The 9,071-nt window shown below is 43.5% G+C and overlaps 1 pseudogene; it reads left to right on the top strand.

Moving 5' to 3' along the window:
- Positions 1 to 919: 919 nt before the first annotated feature.
- Positions 920 to 3,461, top strand: LOC115664061 (putative receptor protein kinase ZmPK1; annotated as a pseudogene).
- The last annotated feature ends 5,610 nt before the right edge of the window (positions 3,462 to 9,071 follow it).

A 9,071-nucleotide genomic window follows, 5' to 3' on the forward strand; every position in this document is an offset into this window, starting at 1 on the left:
ATTGGACCGGGCCGATCGTCCGGTTCGGTTCCCGGTCCTAGGACTAACCAGTCCAGTCCCCGGTTCCCAAAATTGGGAACTCACCCCTGAGAGAGAGAGAGAGAGAGAGAGAGAGAGAGAGAGAGAGAGAGAGAGAGAGAGAGAGAGAGAGAGAGGTGCTAGATAGTATTTGTGGGACTTAGGTTGAGATGGTGAGGTCCGGAATTAAGTGGACATGTGCCGTGATCTTAAAATAGAGATGGCAAATGGATGCTTGGTTGAAAACAATCGATATGCATCCTTAGCAAAATTTTATTTACTTGCACGAGTCAACTGAAGTGCGATGGCGTTTTTGAAACTTAATGTTGAACAATTTATCGTAAAAGAAGGTTGGTTACCAAGTTACGGAAGTTGTAAAGCTGAGTAATTTGCTAGGCTATACTATGCGAGCTCACTATTTATTATCATGTCGTGCGAGTCGATACGTCAAATATTTTTGTGACATTCAGATCTGCCAGTTATTAAAGTGAGTTAGTTGAAAATAAAATCAAAACTGAACTATCTGCCAATAAGTTCAGGCGTCGACTTAATAACGAGCAACGCAACCTAAAAGTGAAGTTAAAACTTGAGTGACCTCCCTCGTAGTTCTTCCTTCTTCTGGACACGGCCTGTGTTATTGAGTCGTAACCAACTTATAACGCTTACGGGTCTTCGGACATTGAACATTCGCCATGTGGACAATACAATCGCACGAATTGCTTCGGTCGGTGAGATATCGTGCATGGATGGAAGATGGACTTCATGGTCAACGTTTACCATAAAGGCGACAAACCTTGTGGTGGTCTCCTTGCTGGGGGCCAAAACAGGCAGTTACGAACTAAGGACTGTTATGCTAACTGGACTATACATATCGTCCTTGGCGAGATTCACTGCACTTGTCTTTCGCCGCCGAGTCCTATGGCTCCAATATTCTCGCTCCTCCCTCCCGTCTTCCTCTTCCTCCAATCTTGTCAGCTCTCCACCTCGGTGCTGCCCAGTCTCACCAAACGCGCGTCCTTCTCCATCGAGAACCCCGACGACGTCCTCGTCTCCCCCTCTGGCGCCTTCTCCGCTGGCTTCTTCCCCGTCGGCGACAACGCCTACAGCTTCGCCATCTGGTTCAGCCACTCACCTTGCTCCGGCGCCGCCTGCACCCCCGTCTGGATGGCCAACCGTCAGGCCCCCGTCAACGGCCGACGCTCCACCTTCTCCCTCCTTGACTTGGGCAACCTCGTCCTCACCGACGCCGGCGACGCTGCCCCCGAAGTCTGGTCTTCCGGCATCAGCTCCCCTCCGCCGCCCAGCTCCTCCTCAATGACACCAGTAACCTTGTTCTCGCCAACGACACCGGCGGCGTCCTGTGGCAGAGCTTCGACTCGCTGACCGATACCCTCCTACCTCAGCAGCCACTCACCAGAAAAATGTTCCTGATCTCCGCTCGGAGCCGGTACAACTACTCGACCGGGTTCTACAAGCTTTACTTTGATAACGACAATGTCCTCCGCCTCCTCTTTGACAGCCCGTCGATCTCGGGCGTGTACTGGCCATTCCCGTGGGTCCAGAGCTCTCAGCTCGGCCGATTTCTCTACAACAGCAGCCGCATCGCTGTGCTCGACCGGCTCGGCCTCTTCCAGTCCTCTGACAACTACTCATTCTACACGTCCGACTACGGCGTCACGGCTATGCAGAGAAGGACGACCCTCGACTTCGATGGCAACTTGCGGGTCTGCAGCCACAAGCCGGGCTCAAACTGAACCGGCTGGGCCGTGACGTGGGAGGCGATCAGCAGCATGCCCTGCTTCATCCACAGCGTGTGCGGCAACAACAGCCTCTGCAGCTACGGCCCGGCCAAGGGCCGGAGCTACTCCTGCGTGCCTGGGTACGTCCCCAAGGTCCCAGGCGACTGGTCGGCCGGTTGCGTGCCCGATTTCACATTCTCCGATGCGTGCGTCGCCGAAGAGATCAGGTTCGTGAAGCTCCTGTACGTCGATTTCTATGGCTACGACTACAACAGCATCTTCAATACCACCCTAGAGAAGTGCTGGCAGACTTGCCTGAGCCTGTGCAACTGCCGAGGATTCCAGTACAGCGGGTCGAGCTCCAGCGGCACGTTCGATTGCTACCCGAAGATCAAGCTCCTGAATGGCCACAACCTGCCCAGCTTCACCGGCGTGTTCTTCATGAAGGTCCCCAAGAACAGGACCTTCACCGAGGACCAGCTGGTGAGGAGATCTCAGTACACTTGCTCTCCCACCGCGGAGGTGGTCTTGAACGGGACTTATGCCAAGAAAGGCAAAAACGGGGCAGTAAGCTTCATGCTCTGGTTCGCCTGCGTGGTCGGAGGGATCGAGATCGTGGTGGTATTCTTGGTGTGTTTCTTCGTGATTAGGAACCAGCAGGACGTCACTTCTGTGCACCAGAGCTACCTCCTCGCCGTGACCGGATTCAAGCGGTTCACCTATGACGAGCTCAAGAAGGCAACAAGGAATTTCAGCAAGGAGATCGGGAGAGGCGCAGGTGGGATCGTGTACAAGGCCCTATTGGCGGATGATCGGGTCGCGGCAGTGAAGGTGCTCAGCAATGCCACAACTGGAGAGGCCGATTTTCTGGCCGAGGCCAGCACGATCGAGAGGGTGAACCACGTGAATTTGATCGAGATGTGGGGTTACTGCGCCGAGGGAAAGCACAGGCTCTTGGTGTACGAGTTTATGGAACACGGGTCGCTGGCACAGAACTTGTCGTCACCCGAGCTCCATTGGAAGAGGCGATTCGACATCGCGGTAGGTACTGCATAGGGTCTAGCTTTTCTCCACGAGGAGTGCTTGGAATGGGCTCTGCATTGCGACGTGAAGCCTCAGAACATACTCCTAGACTCCGATTACCAACCCAAAGTCGCGGATTTTGGGCTTTCCAAGCTAATGGACCGAGGGAAGGTGACGAATTCCAATTTCTCAAGAATAAGAGGAACCCGAGGGTACATGGCTCCCGAATGGGTCTCTAATCTGTCCATCACATCCAAGGTGGATGTCTATAGCTACGGGATTGTCATGTTAGAGATGGTGATGGGAATTAGCCCGATGACGAGCGTCCAATCATCGGAGAGCGGAGGGGACACCAGGCAAATCCGGCTCGTCCCATGGGCGAGGAATCAGATGAAGGAACTGGGGTGGACGGGGTCCCGTCTGGAAGAGATGGTGGATCCCACGCTCAAGGGCGATTACCACCCGAAGCAAATGGAGATCTTGATCGAGGTCGCGCTCAAGTGCGTGGAGGAAGATAAAAACGCCAGACACACCATGAGCCAAGTGGTGGAAATGCTTCTGAGGCATGAGAATGATGGTTAGATTAGGGTGCGAGTGAAGTGGGATTGATTCAGGTGCTATTTCTCTGGTCACACAGGATGATTGCTTCTTAAATTTTTTAAATCTGCAATGGCTTGGCATCATCTCGTTGCTTGAATACATGGAGTCCAATGTTCACTTAGCCAAGGTTTGCATTCTTGAGAATAACAGAGATTCTGTCCTCTTTTGTTGGCTTGGTCGCAGAGATCTCCAAGCGAAAGCGGGCTCCATTCTCTTTGTATTTGTCCTCTGAAAGTGATTCATCCCTAGCAATTTGTATTTATTTTATGGATTTGAGTTAACCTTTTTTGTCTAGTCTGTCGTACTCTAACTCTTGAGTCGCTCTTAGACTTTTTTCCTTACCTCTTACAAGACGTAGGAGTCGAAATCTACATCTGAAATTAAATGTCCTCACCCCTAGCCCCCTCCGAGAAGGTAGGGAATCGAACTCTCCACCTTAGCCATTGACATGAGTTTAATATTGAGAGGAATCCAACCTAGCTGAGTCGAATGGTGACAACTTTTTGCCAGCGGTGATTGTGTACATACAATATGTGAACTCGCTCAATGATAGGCTAGAACTCGCTTAAATAAATTTGGATTTTACCTATAAAAGTTGTAGATCTGGTCAATGCTGGCAGCTCTCTCTCTCTCTCTCTCTCTCAAGTCGACATTGTTATGTTTATGTGATCAAAGAGATGGCAATGGGTCGATCTTGGAGAAAGTGACAGGAGTGTCTTGGGTTTCCCTTCAAGATAAAGTAGAACATAGAGTGGGGCAACTAACAATTGATTGAGAGCGGCATTTTTTTTTTGTCGAGACAATTTGACGTGGAATCGTCCAAATGGCACCTCTGTCATCAATTGCTCAATGCTCACGCTTTCTTTTCTACGAATTTTATGTTGAAAGGTACAGTTGGAGTTGTCCGCACAAGTTGACAATCAGCTAAGATGGGGTAATCACAAGAGGATGCTATAGCTATTACGTGAATTCGAAGTGACCTCGAGAAAATGCAGGATTGCATCATTTAAAACGGTCTTGAGTGAAGAATATGTATGCTTCCGACCCGAACTTTGGGTCCTCTTTCTTTCAACGAACTGCTCATGCTCTTCTAGGTCTATTTCAGCAACACCATTCGCCCTTCCTCATTCTTTACATGGGTCAGCTTCATAGTTAGAACGAATGCTAACTATAAGAGTTATCTATTTGTCAATTTTAACTCGACTTTTATAACCATATGTAGAGCATAGTATTGTTAATAGTACGAAATCAGGGCATAGGTACGAAGTTGAGTAGAAGCATAAGCATGAGCCAAATAAGTAGATTGAAGTAAAGAAAAGTTGAGTAACAATCAGCCTCCACCCAAAAATCAGAAACGGACGGCTTTGACTTAGAGCGAGAAAGTGAGTGCCAAAACTCATTTGTTCCCTCAACTCTACGGATTTCAACAAGACTTGGGAACTCAGTATGACAAACCAACCATATCAAAGTTACTGGTGCACCCATCCTCTCTCTCTCTCTCTCTCCACCCCTGCACGCGCTATATCCTAATTTGAGGCTGGATGTGCAAGTGGATGGAGCAACTTCCTACGCTCAATTGAGATGGTATAACTATGAAATATTGGTCAAACATTTTTTTTAGAAGTAACACTCATTTTGACGAACGTAATTACTATGGAAAAAAAAAATAGAAAACATCTAAGTTATGGCTCTCGATTGTATAGGTATTCATGCATGGAGGAACTTGCAACAAAAAAGCATCATTATTAATCAGCTTTTCAGATGTAATCAAATCCTTACCAATATGTCCAATTACCTAATTCGATGCGCGTAGTAAATAAAAAAAAAACATGTAAAAATATTGAACCTCCTGTTCAATCTCATTCGCTAGCTAAGAACGAAAAGGGGGTTCCCCACTCCCGAATTGACCAATTAGATAAAAAAAAAGTTAGCCCCATTCCCAACTCATTGATGTCTCTTGTCTCCACTTTTTATTACTTTTGCTCCGAAATTAACACCAATAACCTAACTCCACATTTGTCCTTTTATTATTCTCTAAGTGGATTACAACTAACAAAAGCTCCCCAATATAACTAGGCGCATTAAAGAAATTAGTTTAGGGAGTGAATAATTTGCTTGAAGAGAACTATGGTCTACATAACTACTGGGGTTTGCCCATGTGGCCACCCTTCCGACTTGAGAAAGGAGGGCCCCATTTCTCAAGGATGGCCAGGGTGGTGACGTTTGATTTTAGATATGGATTTCAACTACTACACTTTGCAAAAAAGTATGACAAAAGTCTGATAATGAGTTGAGAGTTGGAGTGGGACAAAAAAAAAACTATAGTCTACATCTCATCTTATATTTATTATTCTAGAAATCTTCTTTTTTTAAAAAAAAAAATTGGGTTTGGCCATGTTTAGACTCGGGTCACATAAGGAGAAGTCGGAAAGTTCCAAATCTCACTTAACGGTTGAGAGTTAGTGCCAACTGCCAATCGTGTGACGATGACTAGAAAAAAAAATCAAATGAATTGATGACCATGTAATAAACTATGTTCATTTAAAATTCGAAGAGCATTAGTATTATTTAACGGAAATTCTGTACTTCGATTTTACACTAGCCATTGCCAACTATGTCGATATGTCGTATACTTATAGCTTTTGAAGTTAAGGGAATATCAAAATCAATAATGATAAAGGTGGCTAGCTAAGAAAAGATTACATGGCTTGTATATTATCTAGATGATGTACATGTTACTTGTATTGGATAGAGATAAATGTATATTGATAACTAAAGAGATTAACTCCAGTTTAAATTTAATCTCAGATCGAGCCAATGAGTTGAGTTTTTCTATAAATCATAAATTATCTCCTGATGATTTAACGGAATTATTACTTATCATGGGAATACTAAACAGTACTAGATGGATCAATGAAGAAACGAGAGATGGAGTTGGACTTGGAAAACTGTCTCGTGGGTCAAAACCAAATCAAGCGGGCTAACAAAATCCGATCCATGAGTTGAGGGGTCCAAGTCAATTCAGAATGTTTTCTGCCAATGCCAACTATAGATAGAATTATAATAGGAAGGGGCTAAGTATTGGTATACACTTTCGAACCATTGTAGGTCCAGATTCACGCTTGCACTCATAAATGGATCGTCACGCACTACACATGGACAAACAGTTGTATTGATCGATAGCGTCACCCAATAAGTGTTTTGGCGACATTCTAAAACATCATGTGTACCCAAAAGATTAACTTACAAATGACTTTTGACTTTAACCAAAAGTAGGATTGTAGTACCGAAAAGGCGTCGTGGGATGTTAATCCGTGCCCCCGCATAACTAACTCTTGGACCTAAGATCTCTAGATTGCCTTTGACCAATTCCCTTACGCGTGCAATTAGTTAGTTTGATTTACCTTATGCTGCTTGAGATCCAATCGATCTAAGTTTACCTCTACTAATCAATTGTGACTCTGGCATGATATTAAAGTTTGTAGCTATATTGGAAGAGAGTGGAGCTAGAGTCTTTGGTGATGGGTTGTTACCTGTTAAATTTATCTTTACTGAAGTGCCATCTTATACATGATACAAAGACTCATATCTAATTTGACTTTCATTTTTCTCAGTGAAAATATTATGGAATATGAAATTTGATTGTTTTTTTAAATTCGAGACACCTGAAACTTTCGCATTATACAAAAATTGACACGTAGACTCACATATTTTTTCATGATTTTTCATCTAAAGAAAGTAGAAATGGAAATCAAATGAAAATTAATTTTTGGAATTTGTGTTCTTTTATGTTGCTTTACCCGTGAGTTATATAGTATTTCTCTATTAAATAAGAGATTTGGGTTTTTTGATATTATCAATGTTGCGAATGAGCAGCAGAAGCTTTGATACCAATTGTTGCAGAAGTCAAGCGATTGAACAATAAATTTGATAGAATAAGAAAATAAATCGGACATCAGATTTACGTGATTCAATCGTAGTGGCCTACGTTCACGGGAGAGCAGCACCGAATTCTACTATAGATTAAGCGATACAACGGAGATTACAACCACACTCGAGTCACTCAAACACTCTAAGTATTTTCTAAACCCCAATTACACCTAATAACGCACTCAGTGTTTATCCTTGCAATTCCTCATGAAATAATCTCTCAATCTCTCGAAGAAATTGTACACAAATCTTATCACAAGATTTATTTAGCTTGAACACTAAATTATTTATGTAATTGCACGAATGAAACCAATGCCAAACGCTCGCAAGAAAAACGGCACTTCAAAGACCTCACGTACAGAGGCGTTGCTTCAAGGTTTCATAGACTGCACGAAGACCGCGCTGCCGTTTATCAACAACGGCGTATCAGGACTCCTCTATCCTATTATTTGTACGCGTATAAAGGGAGGGCCGTTCTTCTTTACCGACTTCATCAAGGAAAGATAATCCTCATCTTTTTTATTTCTTTCTTTTTCTGACCAATCAGCAAATCCACAGAAGCCCCACTTTCCACGGTCAAAGTCCAACAAATACTATTGGACTTATTCATGGAAATAAGAAGCCAGAGTCCCACGCGGAAATTGATTTCCGTGTATTCCCAACAGAGTCCAAGTTGGACTTTCCTATTTCACGCCCAAGACTCCAACACATGTTGATAAAATTGATGTCCGTGTATTTCTTCCGTGCAGTAGATTTCCTTCTTTCTTTTTTATTTTTAGTTTTATTAATTTCCAAAATTCAGGCTTTCGTTTCGAGCTCAAACTCGAGACATAATTTTCAACAATCGGTGTCATCTACTATCATATATCAAAGTAATATCATTAACACTAATTATTCATAATCTTTATTGATTAATGCATGGTTGGGCCGCGTCTCAAGGCCCATGCCCAGGCCCAGCCTGCCCACTAATTCGGCATCGAATTTTCGTCCAGGCCCACCTCATGGTCCTAAAAATTCAACCTAGCCCTTCCATTTTGCAAGCGCGCCCGCAAACTGCCCGCTCATTTGATGTGCATTGCATGGACAAGAAAAAAAGAATTGTCGCGAGCAGTGAGCAAAGAGTGACTAGTAACACAGTCCTTTTCAGGTGTCTTTTGGCAATTGTTATCAATATAAATAGCATTCTCACTTTGAAAAGTTCACGAGAAGAAGGGTCAATACCTTTTACATTGGTATGTCCTTCGAATTTTTGAAGCATTTAATAATAAAATCCAAAGACCAAATGCCCCAATTAAAAAGTCAAGAACAATGCTCATGTTGTATAATCGGTTCCTACGATCATGAAATGTTCAATAGTTAGGGGCTTGTTTAATAACCCCCCTTAAATGCTGAAAGTCTCAAAACTTACTAATGGAATTATCAATTGGATTTGCTAACATAGAGTAAGGCACGACTAAAATAAACAGTTTAGGTTAAAAATCACTCAAAAACCTTAATTCGGCCGGACCTACTTATTGACAGCGACTAGAATTCACATAGACCATAAGAAAGTTTAGTAATCTCCTAAAGGCTTTTTGTTCATATCTTCATGCTATTTTAAAATATTTATTTTGTATTTTTATACGTTGCTGATCGAGACATCTTGTATCGGTTAATAATGTTGAGTTTGATTCATTTTTTTATGAAACAATTGGGCTATGATTTTGGATCTTCAATTTAAATAACCAATGCCCCTCAATTTTGCTAATAAAATATGCAAGA

The sequence above is a fragment of the Syzygium oleosum genome, unplaced genomic scaffold (genome assembly GCF_021117445.2).
Source record: "Syzygium oleosum isolate NSW1041296 unplaced genomic scaffold, Sole_v2.1 Sole_v2.22, whole genome shotgun sequence".
In the NCBI taxonomy this organism is placed as follows: Eukaryota; Viridiplantae; Streptophyta; class Magnoliopsida; order Myrtales; family Myrtaceae; genus Syzygium; species Syzygium oleosum.